The sequence below is a fragment of the Diceros bicornis genome, chromosome X (assembly GCF_020826845.1).
Source record: "Diceros bicornis minor isolate mBicDic1 chromosome X, mDicBic1.mat.cur, whole genome shotgun sequence".
Classification (NCBI taxonomy): domain Eukaryota; kingdom Metazoa; phylum Chordata; class Mammalia; order Perissodactyla; family Rhinocerotidae; genus Diceros; species Diceros bicornis.
In genome coordinates this window covers 4,323,450-4,348,129 of record NC_080781.1, presented here as the reverse complement: position 1 = coordinate 4,348,129, position 24,680 = coordinate 4,323,450, and the positions used below count along the sequence as shown (strand labels likewise).

The following is a 24,680-nucleotide window of genomic DNA, read 5'->3' as shown; positions in this document are numbered from 1 at the left end:
CAGAGAACAAATGTAGCAGAGAAAAATAAAGAAGTGATATTTAAAGGAAGGAGCGTTGAGAATCTGCATTTTTCCTTGATATCAACATTTAGCACCAAAATGGTGTAACATACCAGTGTAGTAGACAGCCACTGCCTTTCTCGGACTCTTTGGTGTTTGAGGGTTTCTGTTACAAAAAGCAGTCTGGAAGAGTGTTCTGTTGTGCGTTCACACATGAAGGGTTATCCTTTAAGAATAAATAAAAAACATTTAATAATGTACTGTTCGTTAACTATGAAACCCAAAGACCTTATCTACTTAGTAGCAATATTCTTCAAGAGTTGAAGTCACCAGAGAAGTGCATTAAATGATTTATCCTCTTTTTCCACTTACTACCCTCCCTAGCGATGTAAAATGGTGAGTGTCAGACGTGGGTATTCTGTCAAATGTCTCAAGTACTCACTTGTTTGTTAGGATCCTCATGGGTACGTACAAGGAGCAGTGTATCATGAGAGTCATCCTTTAAAGAGAAGATTCCATGGTGAGATGACAAGAAAATTGCCAAATGATCTTAGGATGATTACTGATCCGATAGAGACTAACTTTGTCATCATAGAGCCAAGAGAACAGGGCATGGCTGGATCTTGTCCATTCTTACCCACTGCTATAGGGGAAAAAAGTCTCTGCAGGCTGAGGATTAGTTCTTGGAAATAAACGATTTCTAAAATGTTGATTGGCTCTTTTCACAAATTAAATTTTGCAAGGATTTAAAATTCTTAATTTAAACAAGCTAGATCTAACGTAGACATGCACTAAACTGATGACGATCTTCAACAGAAATTTAATGGTGTCCAGATTAATGCAGATGAGATGTACATTGGTAACCTCACACTTGTCTCCATTTATTCTGAATTATCAAACTGCACATGGACTAAAATGGTTGGTTATAGAATCAATGTTTAGTCATGCCTGTGTAGGTGTCTTCTCTTGGTTAGTTGCTTGAATTATTAGGGAACCAGTTAAGAATTACTTTATGCCTCTACCAGCTAGTTCTTGTAACCAGCCAAAAGAAAGCTTATAAGGAATGTAACATTGGTTTGAAGTAATAACGCCATCGCTTTTACTGAATGGAGCAATATGTCTCTCTCTCTCTATTTTATTTTAATAGGAAAAAATGTGCCGAGATGGAAAAGAAATCAAGTAGATTTCCATGGAGGCGTTTTTAAAGGCATCTTCTTAGAAGGACAATGTAATGGTAAGTATTAAGAATAATCATTGACCTCTGCTGACATATTTTATTGATGCATTTACGGCCTGGTCAAATCAAATCAAGAAGTGCTTTCCGATTACTTTGGTGGTGAAAATAGTTTTCCTTTTTTAAAATCTACTTGAAATTGACAAAAGTACCAACCAGTGGTGTCAAGCGCACATAATGGCGTGCGTTGGAAATTTAGGATTTCATAATAATGATTTATTCCTCCAAATAGCCACAATGCGGAGTCCATCTCATAAATTAGACATACACAAATGAGAGAGCTATCTGACTCACCTTGTGTAAACCCCTCCGAAATGTACCTTGGACCCACTGGTCACTGGAAAACCACTCTGTTCTAGATTAAACATCTCAAGCTATCGGAACATTTGAATGGCTCCAGCATTCCGTTTTACCCTCTATGTTTGTAGTCCCTGTAGAGTGGGATCCAAAATGTTAGATGCGTGCTTGTAGTGCAGGCTGAGGGTCCACTGAGACCATGGGATCCTTCTCTCTACCTGGAAACTGGTAATAGAACAGATCCCAAGGAATGGGAAATGGGTAGAATATTTTATGATTTATGGTTGTGAGCACATGTTAATGAAGATAATTCATAATTCACAATCTGGACCCTTCCCCCATACTTAAATTTCAGAAAAGATGTGCTTTAATACGTTTCAAGTAAATGGTTATGTGTTTTTATGGCTCAGCTGTCAATTCAGGCTCTGCTGAGGCAGTCTTTATGATTATATTACTTAAATACAAGTTATTGACCAATTTTCTTATCACGTTGAGTGCTGTAGCTTCCCAACATTTGTCAAAATGTTGACCACAAATGGCTTTTGAGCATCTCTTTACAGTTGACCACATAATTTCCATATCTTGACTTTGTATCAAACTTCTGTAGATTTCCTGGATTCTAGAAGGTTGTCAAGGTCATGTCCTTTATTGAATGCATTTCCAACAAACTTGATTTTTAGACTCCTCTGCATATATCCTTCCACCAAAAAATGCTAGTTTTTTTTTCCAAAGATAATTTGTAATTAATAAAGAAAGACTAATACTGTCATCCTTTTAACATGCAAACTTGGAAGATGATCATAGTCAAGAAAGTGGATGATCAACTGTTTGCTATTTTTATCTTGTATACCTTTATCTATTTTATCAAAGGTATTCAATGCACACACACATTTCTCATCAGGATACACAGCTAAATAACTGATAGCAACACATTATGGAAATCCCTTCGCCTTCTGAATTGCACAACAGTTGTTTGTTTTCATTTTCATTTTCCTTTTTCAATCTGGAGGAGCATTAACATATAACCGAGGCATGAAGTCTCGAAAAGATTCATCTTCCTTCTCTCGCAACCTGCCTTTGGAACAGCGACCCGATGCAGCCTGGCTTGTAATCATTTCAGTAGCCGCAGTGCAAAGAGCACTCACTTTAATATAATCAGACTGTCCTAGTTCCAAGGAGAAGCGGTAGTAATAGGTCTGGCATCAGGCTCAGAGCTGTAGAGTCACAGCTCATAATAAGACAGCTCACATTATGAAACCCAAAGGGAACATTATATAAAGTGCACAATCAGAGGAAGAAAATTGAGAACTTTTGAATCTGGAAAGGCTTATTGTTTTACCATATGCACTGAAGTTCAGTCTACATTTGAAACCACTGGACAGTATCAGAAAATTTCTGCAAGAGTGTCTAACCACCTCCCCAATAAGGAGAATGCTTTGGAGTGACAGTTTGGGGTGGCCATTGAGAAGTGGTGATTCTATGTTGCAACTTCCTATATTGTATCCCAAGGATGTCTTGGCTGGATGAAAAACCAATGACAAAAGAGTTTGCCTTGCCCAGCATTCTTAAGATCCTGAATGAGAACTAAAAGCATTGTGACTCTTTAATTAGAGTCGTAGTCATTTATGAGGGGTGCAGGGTTTGGTGGAAAAATACATGGACCTCTGAATGAGGGCATCTATGTGGTAGTCTAGGTCTGCTGTGAAGTAGCTAGTTTTCCATGATCAGGCTCCTGATATATTTAAAGAATAGAGAGGTATGCATTCATTCCCTTTTCACTATGAAGAATCTGTGATTCTAAATGAAGAAAACTAGCTGTCTAGGAAGTGCAAATAATTCTTTAAGCCTATTTAATACTTGGAAATTTCAACTTATGCCAGTTTAACCAAGTTTTCTATACAATGTTTACTGAACACTTTCTGGTTGTGTGACTCCTGTTAAAGGAAATTCTTTGCAATGGATTTTCATGGTTGTCTGGGATGGTTTTGGTGAACCGATGTTAGAAATTTCTTTATTTTATTCCAAAGATGGCTTAGCTCAATTCAAAACTGACAACCAAGAAAACTTCCTTTCATGGCACTCCTGAAACCACAACTTTCATTTCTAAGTGAAGGGATCAAGGGGTGAACCAGGAATTAGGATGTTCAGTATTATATGAAACTGAATTTGTTAGTATGTTGAAGATCTTGATGATCAGGGTTATCCTAAGGGCTAATAAATTTGAACATTGAAATAATATGTTTATAGTCTACACAGTTCTGAATACATTATCTGAAAGAATCTTTTATTAAACATTTTTTGATTTAGAGGGACACACAGGTATGTTAATCAATTTGATAGAGCAACTGGGATATAGACAAATATAATAGTACAAAAATATATAAATATAATAATAAATAATATAAATATAATATATAATAATAATATAAACAATTTGTTCTTGGACCTCCTCAGTCCTTTTCCTTTCAACTGTTTCTCATATCCATAATATTTGGGAAAATAGACTGCCTATTTTTTCCTGGTTTAATGCTCCTTTTCTGCCAAAAGGATGTATTTCAGAGTGGAAAAAAGGGCAAGTATAACTAGTTAAATAGATCATCTTACATTATTTCTAAGTTATTTATGTATGAGGATTTGTTTGATCTCTGGAGGACATAAGTAAACTCAACTTGGAGTAAATGACCAAATGATACATATCCTAGTGTAAGGAGAACCTGCTGTGGCCCGTGGGCAAGTCACCCCTTTATATAAAATTTTATTGGAACACAGCCATGCCCTTCTATTCACATTTTTGTCTGTGGCTCTTTTACACCACAGTGCCAGAGTTGAATGGTTGCACCAGAGACCACATGGCCTACAAAGTCTAAAATATTTATTTGACCCTTTACAACGAGTTTGCCAATCCATACTTTAGGGAATGGTGTGATTCTTTGGAGCTTGGGAGGACAGTTCACGATGAATGTCTTGGATCCATAAATTGGTAATGAATATCAATATATAACAAATTATTAATAATATAGATAGATGCTTTCATACTAGAAATTCTATTAATGCATTCTCTATAATCTCTTAAACATAGAGCATGTATTTGTAACCTGGTATTTGTAATGTGCATCAATGGGGTCTGGGACCACCCTGGAATTTTACATGTGAAATGTACATGCACCAGGGAGAAATTCCATGTCCATCAACAACAAAACAAATGTGGTGCAGCTGACACACTCCAATTAGCGTGGGTCCTCTCTAGCTCTTCCAGTGATGGATTCCAATCGCTCTCTGATTGTAAGGGCAAACGTTCATAATTAAGCAGATTGACCATGGAGAACCATCTTGACCAGTTTTGCCAAGCCCCAGTCCATTTGTTCCACAATCTAGAAGAAGGGAACGCTTGATTAAGCACAAGCAATTATGGTGATTTTTAGTCTGCTTCACTAAACTTTTTAATGAAGCGCATTTTATACAGTTAAAACCAGGGAGTTCATTGATTCCATTTTTTGTGCGTGTGAGAATTTGAGCGCAAGGTAATTCTGACCCAGCACGCTTCCTTGAAGTGGATAATTAATATCAATGGGGAATGGAGTTGTTTTGTCTTTCTCTGGCAGGTTGCTGGATGTCACACTTGGCGTGCTGTGGACCCGTAGTAAATATTAACATAATATATTTCAGTTGTAGATGATTAAGGCTCTTTTGCCTAAAAATCTTCCTTTAATATGCCTTACTTCTTTCCCTTTCCATGGAGACTGCTGAAACATGATTTTCAGTTGTGTTCCTAAATATTAATGTATTTAAGCATGACATGGGGGCAATGGAGAATGTGACACTTAGGGCTTCAGTGAGGCAGAATGTAACACAGTCTGAGTGAAAATTGTTACTGCACTGAACTGGAACACTGCTCATCATTCCCGTACGTGAACCTTCACAGCATCCTTCTTTGTATGTGGTTGGAAATTTACGTAGAGAAATTTCAATCTTTCCAGATGAAAGATTGAAGATTCCAATCTTTCCATGGAAGATCTTCTTCCATGTAGATTATTCTGCATAAATGTTGGGTGAATGCAGGCCAACATGCACAACACAGTAGTTTGACAGGCAGTGAACCAGGCACCGCCTGGAAACCAGTAGCCCTTAAGTCTAGTCCTGGCTAAGTAGCCCAAGTGGGCAAGTAAGGTTGGACTAGTCCTCTTACCTCTTTCTGTCCCATCAGCTGAGAAGTGAGGGGAATGAGCCCGGGAAGTGTCAGCTTTGTCCAACTCTGGGAAGGCGCCATTCTGCGCCTGAAGCTTCCCTGCGTATTGGTCCAGAGGTGACCAACCTCTAAGTGGAGGTGGTTCTTTCCCATTGTGCAGATAATCCTTCAGCGATGCTTTAACGTTAGATGGAGAAAATAAAGTTCTTTTGGTCCATATTAGTTATGTTTCAGTGAACCAAACATTTTATTTTCACCCAACGATGGATAGGTATTATTTTCTTCCTTGAAATTTTGTGACTCTGGGTGAGGAAGAAAATAAATGCAGTGTCTTATGGCATTTTTCTATAGATAATAGCAACTTGGAAGCAATGGAGTGTCCATTCAGAGATTTTTTCCCCCCATTATTTGTTCTGGTCTCATATATATGCACAGAAGAATATAAATTATTTAGCATTGACTTATCTGTAATTAAGCCTTCTAAATGGACTACGATTTTAGCTGCTATATTTTCTTTCCAATTACTCAGAAAATTTAAGCCTTCCTTGGGGAATGCTTAGTCTTTCACTTGTCCTTTTAATGGTAATTGATTGGCTTGTTCAAATTATGCTGTTCTGGGAAGAAGGTTAACAAATAAAAGCTGGCAAGGTAATAAGCAAATGACGTCAGTTGAATGAAGAGCACTCTACGTCCAGGACCCGTGCCCTCATTAACTTCTTACCTTTCAGCAGTTGCAGATTCATAATGAAGGTAAACTTTAAAATGGAAAATATGTCAGGTACAGATTTTAAATTTCACAACAGGTGTTCTTTTGGTCTCTTTTATTATTGGTATTTGCATTTAGCCTTTTATAACCATTAGTTCATTAAAAATCTGAACTAATTTAATTGTGTTGATAAGAGATCAAGTTGTATTTTTAAAAAAATATTTAAACCAAATACTTGCTCAAAAATCAATTAATGAGGGGAACTGGAGCTGAAAGTTGAATAAGTTTCATTTATTAGTTTATGCTTGGAAGCAGATTATAGTTGAAACATTGTACTTAAAGTGTAATCACATGTTTTACCAGCACTTAACTTTTTCTTAAGTATTTTAAGATGACCATTTCTGTGGTTAAGTCTTAGAACTGGTCTCTGAAATGATGTAGCATCAACTATTTTTTATTTTCTAAAAGAAGTAAAATAGCACCGAATGAGTTCGGATTCCGGAATATCTGACCAGAATTGAACTGATTTAAGGATAAAGTCAATTTAATTTCATTGCCTTTCAAAGTGCACAGCCAGCATGTGAATCCATTTTCAACGGTGATGTCTGCCGTCTTGTTTTTGTGTAGTTGAAGATCAATTAATTGATCTTATGTCTTAAGGAGAAATTGGAATACTTCTCTTTTGTATTGAAATGGCTAAACTGCTTTGCAAAGAAATTTCAAAATGATTTGACTTTTCAGGGCTTAGAAAGCAAACTCTAGGTCTAATAGCATAAGCTTTCTCACAAATGCTTTCTGCTAGCTGCTTGTTGAGAATCTTCCAAATCGATTTCTTTCTTAGGGCTCCCTGTGTTTGGAAATGCGATGCCAGTCTTTCACATCTGAAAGGCAGCCTCCTGCAGCTCGAAGCCCGTGTCTGCTCTTTATTTCTTAGCCAGTCTTCTGGAAGGAGTAGTTACCATTCATTTCCTCACTTTTCCCTCTTTCCTCAGTGTTATTAATTTCCTATTGCTGCTGTCACAAAGGATCACAAACTTAATGGTTTGAACAGCATAGGTTAATAAATACAGTTCTGGAGGTCAGATGTCTGAAATGAGTCTTATGGGATGAAAACCAAAGTGTCAGCAGGGATGGTTCCTTCTGGAAGATCTAGGGGAGAATCCATTTCCTTGTCTTTTCTAGTTTCTAGAGGCTGCCAGCATTCCTTGGCACGTGGTCCCACATCACATCTCCTTTTCTCTCTGCTTCCGTTGTCACATCTCCTTCTCTGACTCTGACCCCTGCCTCCTTCTTTTAAGGACCCTAGTAATTCCATTGGGCTCACCCAAGTAATCCAGGATCGTCACCCCATCTTAAGACCCTTAATTTATTCACTTCTGCAAAGTCCCTTTGCCATGAAGGTTATATATTCACAGGGAATCTGGGGATTCAGAAGTGGATGACTTCGGGGGGCATTATTCAGCCTATCACAGTTAGTGTGCTATGATCTTGTGATTATGAGAACCGATAGATGCATCTCAGCTGTCATCTTCAATGACCCCTATGAGATCTGACCCTTCCTTGGAATGCTCTCCTCCATCTCTTTGACAACAGTCTCGTTTCTCATTGCCTCCCTGGCGGCTGCTTCTCAGTCTCCTTCTCAGAGTCCTCTTCACTTCCATTCTTCCCCACGCCCCTTCCTTCTTCCCTGCTCTCTCTCCCTTTGGAATCTCACCCCCTGTACTTGTTGGAGGGTGTGTATGGAAGACCCTCCCTTATGTGAACAAAGACTTGGGGCCACTGGAATGGCTTTGATGATTTGGCCTCGGGCTCCTTAGTCTACACTATTTCTGACATCCCTTCACGTATCCTCAGTCCCAGGCATGTTGAACCATTCAGAACCTTCCAGAACCAGCAGCGTTCAGTTTCAGACCTCCTTGTCTCTTGCAATGTTGCCCTCCTCTCCTCCCTCAGCTGAACTTCCTTCCTGGAGCAGAAAAAATCCAGTTCAGCCTTAGGACTCCACATCACCTGAATGTCAATTCCTAGGGAAGCCTTCCTTCTCCTCTGTAATCAGTTATGGAAGAGGGCACCTCCGTTGTAACCCTTCTCCCACCTGTTGATTTAAATGTCTGACTTCTTTCCCAGATTAAAACCCCTTGAGTGTGGGAAATATTTTGTATTACTGTAACCACCACCCCATCTGATGCAGTGCCCCCACACAGTCAAAAATTATTTATGGAACTCATATTATAATAAAATAGTAGTGATTAAGACTCTGCTTAGAGATGATTTCACTATTTGTAGTCAATCTCTTATAAATGTATTTGTATTAGTTTCATAGCATGTGTATCTGTCTGTTTAGATAAATTGTAATAGATTACTGAAAAAGTCGTGAAATGCTTGAGGGTTCTTTGTACCGTCTACTAAAATTTATTAACATCCACACACAGTTGTCAAAAGAGGGCAAGTGTTCCAGATGACCTGAATGATGCTACAGGAGCCCATCCTAACGTTCCCGAGAGCAGTTGATGCACCAAAGAAGGGTGAAAATTAAGTTCCATCCTGAGCATAGAGAGTTATCCTTGCTGTCGCCTGGAGGGAGAGAAACAAAATATTGGTGCCTCCTAATGCAATATCGTTTTCTTCCAAGAATGCTTTACCTTCCCTTTACTTAAAGACAAATGTAGGACAGCATAGTGGAAACGAACTGATAATCTTCTGTGGTGGATATGACTCTGCTCCAGGGAAGTTATTAAAGAGTCGAGTTTTCAAAATAACACCAAGAAATGAAAGCGAACATTAAGAAAAAATGTTGTCAGCAATTTAGACCTTCTGAAGGTCATGTGGAGAATGGCTTAACTGAAGTTGATAGCAACTCTGATCTCGTTTTTTTTTTTTTTTTTGAGGAATGGTATAGCCAAAGATTTTTTTTTCTTATCACAGTTCTGCTAATTTCTGTGTTTGTAAACAATAAACAAATGTATTCAGTTTTTCTTTATCCACAATAAACTGACACATCTAACATTACATTTGGACACTTTAATCTTAATTTGTATTTTGGCCTAGTTTCATAAAGGAAGATTTAGTTTAGGGCTCTCTCATGTGGAAATGCACTTGGTACTTTTGTTCTCTCATAGCTTTCTTGTTTTAAAGGCTTCTAAGCGCAAGATATTTCCTGAAGCTACGCATTCGTTTTTGTAAGATGAAATGAGGTAAATTTACTGAAAACTTGAAGGGATCTTAGTGACAGGACATTAACTCATCAATCACTTCCTACACACTCTAGAAAGATAATCATTGTCCTTGTCTTCAGCATCATAACTCTTGGATGATGAGGAGTTAGAAGGAATTGTCTTTAGATAGGAGGAAGGGATAAGAGACCCCACATCACAGCCTTGTAAGCGAGGAATAAGCCACCTCCTCCTCCATCTTCTTTTTGCACACAACTAGAACCTGAACTTTGGTGGTGTGTCTGTGATTTGGAATTGCCCTTTTGTCGAGAGAAGCACTTGCTCCCTCCAACTGGTGGACCTGAAAGGTTGAACTTCAGGTGGCAAGTGTTCAATACCAAAGAAAACTGAAATCAATGACAGCCCTACAGTTTGGTATGAACCCAACAGTGATCACATTGGGACATCAAAGTCAGCAAATGCCCACCCAGGTATCAGACCAAGGCATCCCACATGCACACCATGAAATTCTGACATCTAGCTTTCTCTCCTCTTAAGAATGCTGAAAAAAATATGTAAGTGGCAGTATTCTAAATTTTAGCCTACTATTATTTTTTTTTTTTTAGTAAATGACTTACTCAATGTCCTTGACACTCACAGGAAATGGTTGACACTTAGGATACTCCAGTCCTATGTGTCTGGAATAATGATGATGTTAAGATGACATGACCTGAGCCTTATCCTTTACCGTTGGCTATATTAATGTTTTGTAACCTTTGTGAAAAAAACATGCCTTTTTTTTTACTTGTCATGCCATAAGCAGTGGTTTGGTGTTTTTTAGTATTAGTGTAAAGGAGCTTTCTTAGCTCAGGACTTTTGAGAGTTGAGTTGATGTTGTATCTTTGCCAGTACCAGGGAATTTAAGTTTCCCCTGTGATGAGTTATGTGAACTATCTCAGCATACGCACACACACAAAACTAAAAAGGTCAATACATGCTTAGAATTTCTGTACTTTACTCATTTTTAGGATAAGTCAGTGAAAGAGGTATTTTTCTCATGCTCTTTTCAGCTCAACACTTGACATTGAATGATTTGGACAATGGTTATGATGGAGGCTGTCAGTGCGTGACAATACTTTATTTGAAATAAATGAAATAATCAGTGCCTACTAGAATAACAATATGTCCATTTGTTGCTTTGTAGAAGTCAAACTTCCCTTCATATTCTTGGTTATGTTTGATTCTGCCAACGAGTTAGGCAGACATATCTGATCCATTTTCCAGGGGTAGAAACTGAAGTGTAAGGGAGTGAAATGGTTGCCAGAAAAATCACTGTGGGATCTTGTTCAGTGATTGTCTCATCCGTTGTGTACAAAAGGATCATAAGAGATGGTGCCTTCCCACGAGGAGTTCAGAGTGACAAAATCAATATATTAATGCAGATATGATCCATTTCTACTCACAATAAAACACATTGTAGTTTTTAGTCAAGTATCAGAACTTAATGGATAAAATAGCATTTGATTGTGCTAAATTATGTCATGTAATCAATATGGGATAACCACCCTTCTTATGATGTTTTTCAACCTAGAATTCTGGTTGTATATCCTCATCTGTACCCAAGCCATTGTTTTTGGAGCCACCAGTTTTCTACGTTTGTGTGACCAAAAGATTGGCATCTACATTTTCTCTCAGGCGGTCATGGAAGCCATAGTAATATTTGAAAACACATAAGGAGAAAGCTAAGACCTGCTCGCTCCATGAAATCATCTGAATTCTATCAACCCCAATCATCCTCCCACTTTTCAGTTGCTGGGTGTATGAACTTTAAGGTGCCTCCTGATGTTCTTTAGAAAGTTCTAGAGCTCTTACTATCAATAAGCAATTTTTTGTGTTCAAAGGACATGATTCTGTGTGAGTAGTCTGCTGTTATTTGACAATGGACTAGAATTATAAATAAATCTTGACCATCCTATATAGGAAATAAACACATATCTAGATATATTATAATGCTTGTATAATCAACCCAGTGATAGATGGAATAGGATATTGTTTAAATCCATAACGTAAGGGGAGATATGTGCCCCAAAACATCATTATTTCCCTTTTCACTTTGCCGCTCTAGCATTATGCGTCATAAATTCAGCATTATCTCTTTGGGTTATCAGTCATAACATAGACTGACAATTATATAGCTTTTCATCTGTGCTGGGACCTGTTCCAAGAGCTTTTTATATGTTAACTCAATCATCTCAACCACTCTATCCAGTAGTGACCATTAGTATTAGTTTCTTATGCTGTTGCAACAAATTACAACAAACTCAGTTGCTTAAGACAACATAAATTTATGGTCTTGCAGCTCTGGAGTTCAGGAGCCCAAAACGAGTCTCAATGGGCTAAAATCAATGTGTCAGCCATTCTGCATTCCAGCTCAGATTCTAGGGAAGAATCTGTTTCTTTGCCTCTTCCAGCTTTCAGAGGTTACCTGCTTTCCTTGGCTCATGGCCCTCTTCCTCTATTTTCAAAGCCAGTGGTTTGAGTCCTTCTCATGGTACTATCTCTCTGGTTCCTTCCCTTCTGTCTCCTTCTTTCACTCATAAGGACCCATGTGATTCCATTGGGTCCACTTGCATAATCTCAGATCATCTCCCCATCTCAAGGTCAGCTGATTAGCATCTGTAATTCCATCTGCAACCTTTAGTCTCCTGTTCCATATAAAGTAACATATTCACAGGTTCTGGGGATTAACACATGGCCATCTTTGGGAGATCATTATTCTGCCTACCACACAATTACTATCTTCACTTGACAGCTGAGGAAACTGAACACTGAATGTTAAATATCTTACTCAGGGTTGTAGCGTGGCTGAGTGATGGAGCCTTGCAAAAGTTGGCACTGACACGGTGAAGCCAGGAATGCCATGTTGTGGGGGTTTGCACTGGTCCAGGGCGAGGGGCAGATATTTACCTTAGATCCTTGTGAATCCAAAATCAGTAGGTGCCTATTGGCCTTCACTGTGAAGGAACAGGTACAAGGCAAGGGATTAGAAACAGGAGGGAAAAACAATGTGAAATTAACATGGGCAGTGAAACATTGTACCAAAATATCAAGCCAATTTGAACAATTTTGGAATGATAGATTTTTTGTGTGTGAAAAGAGCAGGCACCAACTTCCTCAAAATCTGAATTTAGAGGGTTCTCTTTTTTCCCTAGGTGACAGAAATTTTCCATGAATTATCAGGAGAAAAAGACCTCTAATGGTTATCCCAACTCAGGATTTACTAGGAATCCCCTCTTTTCAGCTTTGCAAACACTTTGACCGTGGCGTCAGAAATGAGTTTATTGGTTGTATAAATTTTTAAAAACTTATTTACTTATTTATTATCATTACAGTAACATTGGTTTACAACATTATATAAATTTCAGGTGTACATCATTATATTTCGATTTCTGTATAGATTACATGATGTTCACCACCCAAAGACAAATTACAGCCCATCATCACTCACATGTTCCTAATCTCCCCTTTCGTCCTCCTCCGTCCTCCTTTCCCCTCTGGGGTACTTTTTTATATAATATTTCTGCAGAGTGAATGGAAACTTTCTCAGTAATACCTTTTGTTTTGAAAATTGTGACTTTCCTTTAAAACATTCAATTTTGCTGATGTATTTTAAGAACACAATTAAGTTACAGAGGGATTCATTTAACGTCAGTGACCTCTTTACATTAATGCTGCGAAATATCCTTTAACTTCAAAGGGTGCTCAGAGGCACCAGAAAATTTAAAGCTCAATTAACACTGAGGGATTATATTGTTTAATCATTTCAGCTGCACTACACAGTATAGTGTAATACTGGAAAGACTTTATATCTTAGTGGTTAAAAGCACAGGATTTAGAAAAAGAAAATGGTGTGAATATTGTCTCCTTGGACAGGTCTCAACTTCTTAGACTATCCACTTTCTTCTCTGAAAAATGGGTAGAGTGGCGTTACTCTCATGGATGGCTTTGTGGAGTAAGTGAGAAAACCATGTGTTCAACTTGGGAACTCTTTTGGCATGTAATTAATGCCTCCAAAATAATGCTGGTTTCTGGGGGACATAAATACTTTGTTTATTTTAAAAAAGTCTGTAATTATATGATACTTTTCTTAAATGAAGGCTTTATTTTTTTAGAGCAATTTTAGGTTCACAGCAAAATTGAGAGGAAGATACAGAGAGTTCCCATATACTCCTTGTCCCTACACATGCGTAGCCTCCCCCATTATCAACATTCCCCACCAGAGGGTACGTTCATTACCAAGGATGAATCTACATTGACACATCATAATCTGCCAAAGTCCATAGTTTGCATTGGGCTTCACTCTCAGTGTTGTACTTGCTATGGGTTTGGATAAATGTGTAACGACTTGTATCCACCATTGTAGTATCATACAGAACATTTTCACGGCCCTCAATTTCCTCTGTAGTCTGCTTATTCATCCCTCCTTCCCCTCTCAACTCCTGGCAACCACTGATCTTTTTACTTTCTTCAGGTTTTGCCCTTTGTAGAAGGTGATAGAGTTGGAATCATACGGTACCGTAGCCTTTTCAGACTGGCTTCTTTCACTTAGTAATGTCCATTTCGGGTTCCTCCATGTCTTTTCATGGCTTGATAGCTCATTTCTTTTTAGCACTGAATAATAATATCCCATTGTCTGAGTGTAACAGTTTATTTATCCACTCACGTACTATAGGACATCTTGGTTGCTTCCAACTTTTCATAATGATGAACAAATCTGCTATAAACATCCATGTGCAGGTTTCTGTGTGGATGGAAAGTTTTCAACTCTTTGGGGTAAATACCAAGGAGTGCAATTGCTGAGCATATACGTTATTTATCACATCCAGTAAGAGAGAAGAACCTACTTTTTTTCTTGAATTCCAAAACTGTTATGTGCATTGGGAATGAGAACACACTTAGCAAAATTATTCTTCCAAAGACAGTGGCACTGTGTTTGCCAAAGAGATTAATCAGACCTATTTTTAAGATAGCGTTTCCAGCATAGAAAACAAACAAAGAGGAGGAGGCACATGGAAATGCGCACTTCTCTGCAGACCAGCCAACTGACATCAGTTCTTTGGGTGTGGATGGTATAGGAGGGAATAGAAACTTATTGACATCAATATTCACGAAACACACATGCCTGAAGAGCAAATCTCTACCTTTCGAAGCTTAAAGAACTAGACAAATTTAATATATCATTGATGTTACAGAAAATTACATTTGCTCCCATCTCCCTTCTTTTCTCTAAATGTAAATGTTTTCCACGTCTTTGCAACCTTTCACTGCATAAGCTTCTCTTCTGGGGAAAATATAGGAGATTTAATTTTCTGTATATCTAATCCTAAAATTGGAAAGTTAATCCCACAGTACCATTTAGATAAGCTATTGAGTTTTCGTTTGCAAATCTAAGGATATAGAAATTGTCATATATTGCTGATATATTTTGTATAAAAGACTAAAGGGCATGAGAATGTCTGTAATTCTGAATAAATATGTCTAGCATTGTTGCAAAATAACCATATGCATTCTTCTGCTTCGATAGGCAACTATATTTAATAGTTTCTCTTTTATACTTTTCAAAGTCATCTTTGTGTCTCTCACCCTGTGGAAATGAAGGAGGAGAAGCAGTGTAACTTAATGTATATGCTGCTTTCCCAACCAGGGTTAACTTCAGTTTTGCCACCATCTCAACAAGATGGTTGTGGGTGGGAAAATGCCAAAGACTATGGTGGCAATGTTTACTCTTCTTGCATTGAATTTTGGGGACAGCATACTTTTAGTTGAATCAACCCAGCTAGTGTATTACTTTCTTCAGAGTTTGCCCTTTGCAGAATGTCATAGAGTTGTATTTGTTGACATTGTATGACATACAATGTCATAGACTTTGTATTAACATATTCATTGACTTTAATTAGAGTCTGTTGGGAGACCTGAAAACAGTCAGTTCCATTGGATGTTCTATTCTTTAAAGGTAGAAATGAGATTCTTACTCAATTTTAGATTAAAGACACCTGGCCAAAGTAGAAACACTAATGACTATTAGGAGCCCTTTAGAAATTTGATGGACAGAAGAGACACAGCTTGTGATCTTGAATAGACTGGATAACAAAGATGGAAGAAAGTGAGAAAGTTAATTGAGGAAAGTTTAGTGCTTAATGTTGGCAAATATATTTTCTCATGCATCCCATATATTCACCTTCACTCCTGGTTCCATCTGATTTTTCTATATAAGTTTCCACTTTTAGTCCTGTTTCTTACTTATTTTAAAATTTTTTAATCCAGTGTGTCAGATGCATCTTTGCCAGATAAAAATGAAAAAAACAAAACTAAATGTTTTGTAATTTGATATGTGAGAGGAAAGAATAAAATAGTACATGAAAAATATTTGATCAAGCTATTTATTAAATGACTTTGGAAAGCATTTAATTCAACATAATGAATTATATTTCATAGAGAGCATTTTCCTTACTTCAAGGTGGTATATAATACTATGTAATTTTACACTACCTTACCATTTCTCTCCATAACTTATCTCTTAATGCAGGTGCTTGTATTACATGTAGTGCTATTTTTCTCAGAGTAAGAAAAATAAATTCTTTCCTTGATGGTGGAGAATTTGATGTTTCCGTTTATCTAGGCTGGATTGAACACATGCATTTATGTTTTTACCTCTTTCAAAACTCTAAGCTCAATCGAACTTCTGTTAGACTATAGGTTTTCATCCCATGTGGCAAAGTATTGCCCCCTACTCCCCAGCAAGTAGAAGAAGTTTATTTTGGAGGAATTTAACCCAGGAGAGAAGGACCCAGCAACTTGAGGATTAGTGGAGTGAGGATTGAATGCTCAGACTGAAAAACTAGGGTATTACATACATTTTGCCTACAGATGGCAGGTTAGCTCCTCCTTTCCCCCTCCTCCTCCCAAGTTGAAAGCCATCGGACTTGTACAAACAGGTTTTGGAAACTGAACTGGCAGTGAAAAGAATTCCATAAATGGCATTTGAGGGCCATTTAAGTACATTGTTTTTCACTTACAAAAGTCTACTTGCTGAGGACCCCTGCCTACCTGTACGGAGCTTATTCTCAAATAAGAAAAGATAGCCTTACATCCTACATATTCTAGGGAAGCCACGGATAAGAAAGTCTACAAAACCAAGTGATAGACAAAAGGTTATCTGGAGGAAACATATTTGGCACTAACTAGAAAACATGGAAAAAAAAATCTCTAATCTGTAACTTGTAGGAGATATGCCAAAACATTGATCCTTTAAAAAAAATGGGAATCCTATCAAAAAGTAACATAATAGCCACGTTTTTAAAAATTGGATTGGAAAATAAGTATGAGGATATTTCCTGTGGATAAAGCCTGATGAGAGAGAGAGATGGAAAAAAGAAAAGGGAAGAAAGAAAATTGAGACTCAGTTTAGGAATTAATTGTCCAAACAGTGGTTAGAGAAAAGGATGACATAGAATAAGAGGCAGAAATGACTTATAAATAATTTTAATTTTTTCCCAGCATTGAAAGATCTAAGTTTCCAGGCTAACATGGCACATTGGATGCTTAGCACTTGAATAAAATGAAACTCAGTCCCATGCACACTGTTATGAAATTTCAGAAGAGCAGCTACATAGAGAAGATCCTAAGAGCTTGGGATCCTCAGAGTGGTTGGAGGGGCAAAGACAAAAAGAGAATAACCCATAAACAATCAAGAGTTAGAATGCCATGGGGCCCTTCAAAGTCTTTACCACAGGTTGCAAGACAGAAAAATTTCCACAATTCTAAGAACAGCTGATTGACCACATAGAACTCTATTCTGAGACAACACTATCAGTGGGAAGTCAGAGTAAAGAACTTTCCATTCACACAGGGTCTCCAAACATTTACCTTTTGTGCACCCTTTCTCAGAAAGCTGTGTGATTATGTGTTTCATCAAATAGCAGAATAAATAATGAACGGAAAGACATGATTTCCAAGAAGCAATAGACTCACCGGAAGATAGCCGAAGGACTTGGTCCCTAGATGATGCTGGGAGCATACTGGGGCAGAAAGGATGCTAGAGAGACACGTCAAAGAACAAAACAAATAAAATAAAAAGAAATGAGGCATTTGACCCTGAGGAAATAGTACTTGAGATGGGCTTTAGTTCTGTGAGAGCACTTAGAAAAATTGAACAATAGTAAGAGTGAAAATGAAAATCTGAGACCATTATTGCCTCCAGATAAAACACGTTATTCAAGAAAGGAGATTTTACATCTTAGAGTACAAAGCTTGGTTCAGGAGTGACCGTTAATTGCACAGTTACGGTAAAGTTAACACTGAAGAGTGATGTAACCAAATAGTGTTGTAACTATGTTGGGAAGAGGAGGGAAGAGGCCAATAATGTGGTGATTGCCCACAGATAATTTCTAGGTAATATCTAAAAATAGTACATTAAGAAAAAGTAGCATAAAATATCATTTAGAACCATGATGGACCATATTTTGAGGGGAAAAGCTAAGAGACCTAAAAGTGTTTGCCTCTTGAGACAGGCACGGTCATGGGGGCAGGGGGTGTATCTTGGAGCAGGAATTTGCTGTTTGATGTTACCGTTTAAGTAATACTTGTGGTTTGGCTTTTATGATTTCATGCGTGTCTTTCTTTGTTGAAACAAAATTTTTCTAAAAGAAAAAAATAAAACAAGGCCCAAATTTCGAGGTGTGCGTAGGTGAATGCCCTCTTCTAAAGCACCATTTTGCAAATTTGCTGCCCATTAGAATCTCCTGGAGAAGTTCACCAACGTTGTCCTGTGCCTTGTTCCCGCAGAGATTCTGACTGACTTGGTCTGCAGTGTAGCCTGGGCAGTGATATTTTCTCAGTTCTCCCCAAGGATTCTAATATAAAGCAGAGTTTGAAAACCATGGATGTACAGTAGCACAGATTATTGATGCAATTTAAAATCTCATCCTGTGTTCTGTTCACCTAGATATAGTACTTTCCATTAAAAAATAAAATAAGGATGCAGAATGAGCAAACTTCATCAATCACTTGTTTTTCTCTTTATTATCTGATGTGTTCTTTATAGAAAATCTGTAATCACTTAAAAATGACCTAATGCATCTCAAAAAGCTTTCCATTTTCTGGTTGTTTTACTTTTTTTCTTTTAACCGAAGTCACAGAATGTTCTCGTTTTAGAGTGCTTTGTCTCTCCTACAGGAAGCCCATTGTGCTTGGTCAATGGTGCCATTCCGGTTTAATTGTTCCACTTTCTCCTGTTTCTGTAACCGCACATGAGGTTGAATTAAATATAATTTTCTCAGTTTGCCTTTCCCTGGCATTCATCCTAAGTGGCTCCTTGGAGGAGCTCCGTGCATTCCGCTGGTCTGATTTCGTGAGGTCCTTTAACTTGAGGGCTAGGGACATCATTACTGGCTCTAGAAATTTGGTCAGTGGTCAACAATACTTGTATCAAAGCCAAATGTTCTTTCATTATAATCTGGCCTTTCCCAAGCTTCTACAGTGAGGAGAATTGAGTTCCTACCAATAAGCACTGAGGATTATCAATAGAACATTTTATCTTTTGCAACTAGCTTAGTCTACATTTCTTCAATGTATCTTCCGATAAACATCAGACAGGGTGTCGGCCTCAGTATTATTCAATGAGAAGCCAGTGGCTTATGAAAACATTTATGTTTGAGGAGTTACTTTGATCCTAGGAGAAGCAAATTCGTTAAATCCACGCAGTGCTGTCATTTAGAGCTGGCTATGTGACACGATCTTATCCTTGAGTCTGTTTTTCTGATGATTGATGTCGGTAGAATGTGCTCATTTGTTCCTTTCTCTGTTGGAGACGCCTGTGCTCTGTCCTGCCTTGAGGTCCCTTCCGATGAAAACCAGCGTATTTCCAGAAGGGCCATGTCTCCATCCCGCCTCGTCTGATGTTTCTTTACCTATTATGAGTTTTGGCTTCCTAAATTTACTTTTTTAGAATATCCTTAAAGCTAATGAATTTTTTATTTTCTTTAGTGTATTTCTACAAGCTCTTAACTTTTGAAATAACATTAAACATCGAAGTGGCCTCATTGGAAGTGGGATTGTAATTTTAATCTAGTCTGTAAAAATCTTGGAGAAGCAGCTATACACGCACACACACACACACACACACGTGAAATTTATTTGCTAATACATGTTGAAGCCAGCTATCTGGGCTGCCATAAATTCTGTCTGTTTTCCTAACGACCTAATTAATTCAAACAATCTACTTCACGGAGGCAAATTGTTTTGTATTTGTTGTTTTAAAACCTCCTTGACACAATCAGCCTGTTGCGCTCCGATATTTGAAGTTGCATTAAGAACCTAGTCTTAAAATGGCACTCTTCCTGTTGGTAGATTTCCACGCAGGGGAATTTGCCAGATGATAATTTAACATCAAGATTTTATATATGTGTGTATCACATCCTCTCAGTGACACCGTCTGGGGTGGGCCAGTTGAACAGAACATGCTGTTACAGAGACTTGTTAAGGGATAATTAAACATGTGGGAAACAGAACAATCGCGGCAGAGGATTTAATTGGGTGTAATTGGTTTAGGAGGAATAGGCCTGAGTGAAAGAATAGCTCTTAATAAGAGGTCTGAAAATAGCCAAGGAAAGCATTAATTGCAGAAAATCTGTGACATCTGATTACCATAGGGAAAAAAAGATCGCCCTTTTTATATCCTTACCTGTACAGAAAGAGGGGACTGGGAGAAAGAAATCTTCCCATATATATATTTAAGAAAAGCTAGAGGGAGTTTTGGGATTCAGAAGGGATGTGGTACAGGTTACAAGTCACAAGAGAGGCAAGTGATAGACCTACCCTTTTCGAGTTTCTGGAATTTGCCATTTGTTTTGAAATACTCCATAGCTTATGTAACCTTGAGCCTTTTGTCATATTTCCCCTTAGAAATGGAACTTAGGGAATAGGTAGGAGGGAGGTGGAGAACCAGGGGGGTTATGCATGCCTCCATGGATTCTGTTCATCCCTGGAATTTGTCTCCATGGCTTCAATGAGTGGAGACTCCCTCTGGCTACACAACATCCAATGGTGAATTAATTAACTTCGCTTCATCTTCCGTCTTCCGTTCCTCCATTAATCTGTGGTATTTCAAATGGAAATTTACATTAGCAATTGTTTTCTATGTATCTATGATTAGAAAGACATGTTAGTATTTAACATTCCTTTATTTTAGGTTTGAAATTTAAGTGCCTTTGGTTCAGAGAGAGAGGGACCATGTCTTTGCTGAAATCATTCCAGAGGTTAGAGGTGCCCTGGTCTTGGAGATGAGCCCTACTCCTGCCGTAGGCAAGTGGCATTAGATAGATGTTTAATTTCCTGGATGAGAGAAACCCTAATGTTCCTATTAGTCACTTGTGGGCACAGCTTTGGCCTCTAGGGAAGCCAAGCTGAGGTGCTCTCAGGTTCCATCAAAGATCTCTGGAGAGTGATGCCCAAGAAGACTTCCCAGACCTGGAAGGATCTGACCAGAGCAAGCCAAGACCTCCAGGAGGGGGTAAGGGTCATTCATTCACATGGAGTACTCATGCTAAGGGCAGGTCTTCCAAACGGAGGGATGACGAGCCAGAGAAGCCTTGTACAAGACAGTTGAGTAGATGGTCTTCGTTTACCCAACGTCACATCCACCTTATCCACCAGCAGAAAGCTGTCCTGTAACCTTTGCTCCACCCACCAGGTAATGATTGTTGGAAATGCAGGTGGTATGAACAGTTTGGCAATTAGTCAAGGTTTCTTAGCCATGCATGCTTCATGTGTGTGTCAGACGCCTTTGTCACTTTGGTGAAAAATATACACCCTTTCTGAAAATAATATTTTTAAGTCATAACATAAGATAAACTTAAAAGAAAAACAGTTTTATTGAAATAGTTATCAAGATATTTTTTAAATGTGCCATAGTAATATATATTTCTTTATTGCGTATTAAATAATCAGATCTAGTTAAGAGGCTCATAAGTGTCACAATTTCAAAGTAGTGGTGAATATAAACAGTAATTTGAGATATCTGCATTTTATCATTTAATATAAAAATGCATGTGATTTCTACTGGGGGCAAAGTTGCAGAGATTTCTAATATGACTGAGTGTGTGTGTGTGTATGTATGTGTTTGTTATGCCTACACTCATCATTGAAGCAGATACTAAATTTCAGTTCATATTGAGTGAAAACAAAGATGCAATTTCTCTTGTCTATTCTAGTTTATGGAACCTGTGGGCTCCACTAAACGACATCTGGCTGAGAGTAGAGGTCATGGACTCTGGGTAGAGAACCTCTGAATTTGGAACTAGGTAGAAGAGAAAGTTATTTATTTATTTTATTCAGATTTTCTTTTTCACACCTGCATATGTAGGTGGGAATTCTGCCCAGAGTGGGGTATGTAAGAATAATTAGATAGAGGATAGAGTATGAGAATTCTTTTTGTGTCGAAAAAGAAAGTAAGGAATCTTCCTGCTAAGTAAGGAAAGGATTAAATCTTCCTATCATTTTTATTTAAAAGACTTTAAAGTCTCAAGAGCAATTATCATTGAATGTTGTTTACCACCTTTATTGGCAAAATACATTTTTCATTTCAAGGAGTTTTGCCTTGTTGTAATGTTCATAAGCCTTTGGAGGTAGATCTGCAAGGAGATGCCTTTGAGCCCTGTCATACATTCTTGACTGTACCCTGATCCTGTCTCTTGACTTCAAACTTCTTATTCTTTCCTTCCTTCCTGAACCTTATCCTTCCTTTGGCACTTCTTTTTTTCCTCCTCTTCTCCCTTCCCATGCTAATGTGAGACACAAAGCTTTTCAAGAGAAGCCTCTTTCCTCTACTCCAGATCTTGGAAGCCTCGATCATTTCCCACAGATGGAAAGTCCGTCTCAGTTAGGTTCTGGTCCCAAGACAGGAAACCCCTCTGGAGTGTCTCAGCCACTGCGGAAGAGTCTGTTTTAATGAATTGATATTCCCGTTTAGGGCAATTCAGAGGAAGCATTTTGGGGAATGGGAGGAGGTGGTGGGGTTCAAGACTGAAGACAAATCTTTCCTGGGAGTTGTACAGAGTCATGCTCAGGAGGTAAAATGTGTAGAAAAAGAATTATTAGGTAACCCACAGCCTTACACATAACCTTGTCATTTCAAGTGACCCTACACCATCAGAAACACATGAGAGTAGTGTGTGAACTGTCAGGGTGAATATCACACTGAAATAGTAATTTCTGAAATACAGGGTCTTCCATATAAGATGAAGCAGCCTTCCCTGTGAGATGAAGTATCCTACAGGCAAATAGGATACATGTTTCAGAGAAAAAGTGGGGCACTCCAGCTGGGATTACATAAGATTGAACTGGTCCTTGGGTCCTGGTTGGTGTCTCGGGAAATTTTAGAAAACGTTCTCCATTTTGGATGTTGCACTGTGCCTTTGTAGATGAACAGCAGTTTCAAAGCTACTTATTAAGACCCACAGAGACTTACCATTATCACCTGAGATGGTTCTTAGTGTTGTCTCCCAATTGGGAGTATACAGTTTTTTTGCCTACACTGACCTCGAAGTGTCCAAGTGTTCAGCCATCTGTCTGCAGACCCACCATCTGACAGGGTGGTCCCACCACCTCTAAGGTACTAACTCCAGGTCAAACTGTGCTGTTTATAAATGGATCACTCTTTTTTAACTCAAACTTGTAGTTTTCCTTTGCAGGAGAACTCACTCAACTTCCCCTCTCTCTTAAACATTCCTTTCGATAATTAAGATTTTTTTCTGCCCACCTTCTACAGCGATGATAAAGCCTTTTATGGTTAATGGTATTAATCGGGCCTGGCATCTGGGATTCCTTACTTTGCTTGCAGAGACGCAGATAAATATATCTTCAGATCTGGATCTGAACCCTTTTTTTAAATTAGGTTTTGCTGAAATTGGTCAAGCGCCAAAGACTAACACTTTCTACTACTACCTCAGAGAAGGAATCCAAGACTCTCTCTTCACCATAAAATTCTTATAGGCAAAATTCACAGGGGCAAGATCATGGGGCTCAAAGGAAGTTTATGTTGGGAACGTGACTGTAGCTGATGGTGGGAGGAAGGGTTTACTGTGGTACCCCAGGAGATGAGCTAAGGAGAACATCGTGAAACCTGACCTTGCCAATGTCCAGGTTCCTTCTGACTTCCTTCTGCATATTTTCTCTCCCTTTTAGTGTAATAACCTTTGCCGAGGATCTTCTCTTTTCCAAGTATTAATCATCCATGATCTTTGCCCTTAGATTGCTCATAGTCTAGCGATGAATGTAAACATTTAGGAAGTAACTATGACATAATGTGAGCCTTCCTTCTGGTATCATCTTTCCCGCTCTCTATAAATCTTGGTAGGCTTGTATTCACATTCTTGAATTTCAATGCTTAACTCCTTGGTTACTATCTTACAGAACCCCTTTGTGGATATGTAGACATGTAGAATCTCTCTACATGTCTAAAATTTTAAACACATCTCTTAGACACTCCACCCCAAATCCTGTACAAGCCAGGTGTCCCACAGTAGGAGAGGGGATGGGAGGAAATGGACCACACGCTTGCCTAATTGTGGTCATTTTAAATACAGGCTTTATCTCATCAACCAGAGTGTAGACCACATTTAGATGGGAATTTGATTGGTGTATCTTTATATTTACCAAAGTGGATTTCAGAGTGGAAGCACTTAGTAGAACCTCTGTAAGTAATTATAATTAGCTAGCATTTCTTTGGCAGATACTTCTTGTTCTAAATTTATATACGTTTATATACACATACACATGCATATGTGTATTTATATATATTATGTAAGTGTATGTGTACGTATTCACACACGTGTATATTTCCACACACATACAATAGCACATGCGGTAATATCCAATGACTTACATCTTGTTACTATGCCCATTTTATAGATAAGAAAATAGAGGCATTGATGGTTTACACCCTTCTCTGTGGTCACCAATGCAGTTAAAGTTAGAGCTGAGGTTTGAATCTAAGCAGTCCGAGTCCAGAGGACGTGTTCCTAACCATTGCCCCACACTGCCTGCCAG

General features: G+C 38.3%; 1 protein-coding gene across 3 annotated transcripts in view; it reads left to right on the top strand.

The window, feature by feature from the left end:
• Positions 1–24,680, top strand: part of NLGN4X (neuroligin 4 X-linked) — a 294,305-nt gene that overhangs the window by 32,756 nt on the left and 236,869 nt on the right. For all 3 annotated transcript variants that reach the window (XM_058535384.1, XM_058535386.1, XM_058535385.1), the window contains exon 3: positions 1,148–1,234. The gene's annotated coding sequence lies outside the window, so the exon portion shown is untranslated. The remainder of the gene's footprint in view (positions 1–1,147; positions 1,235–24,680) is intronic.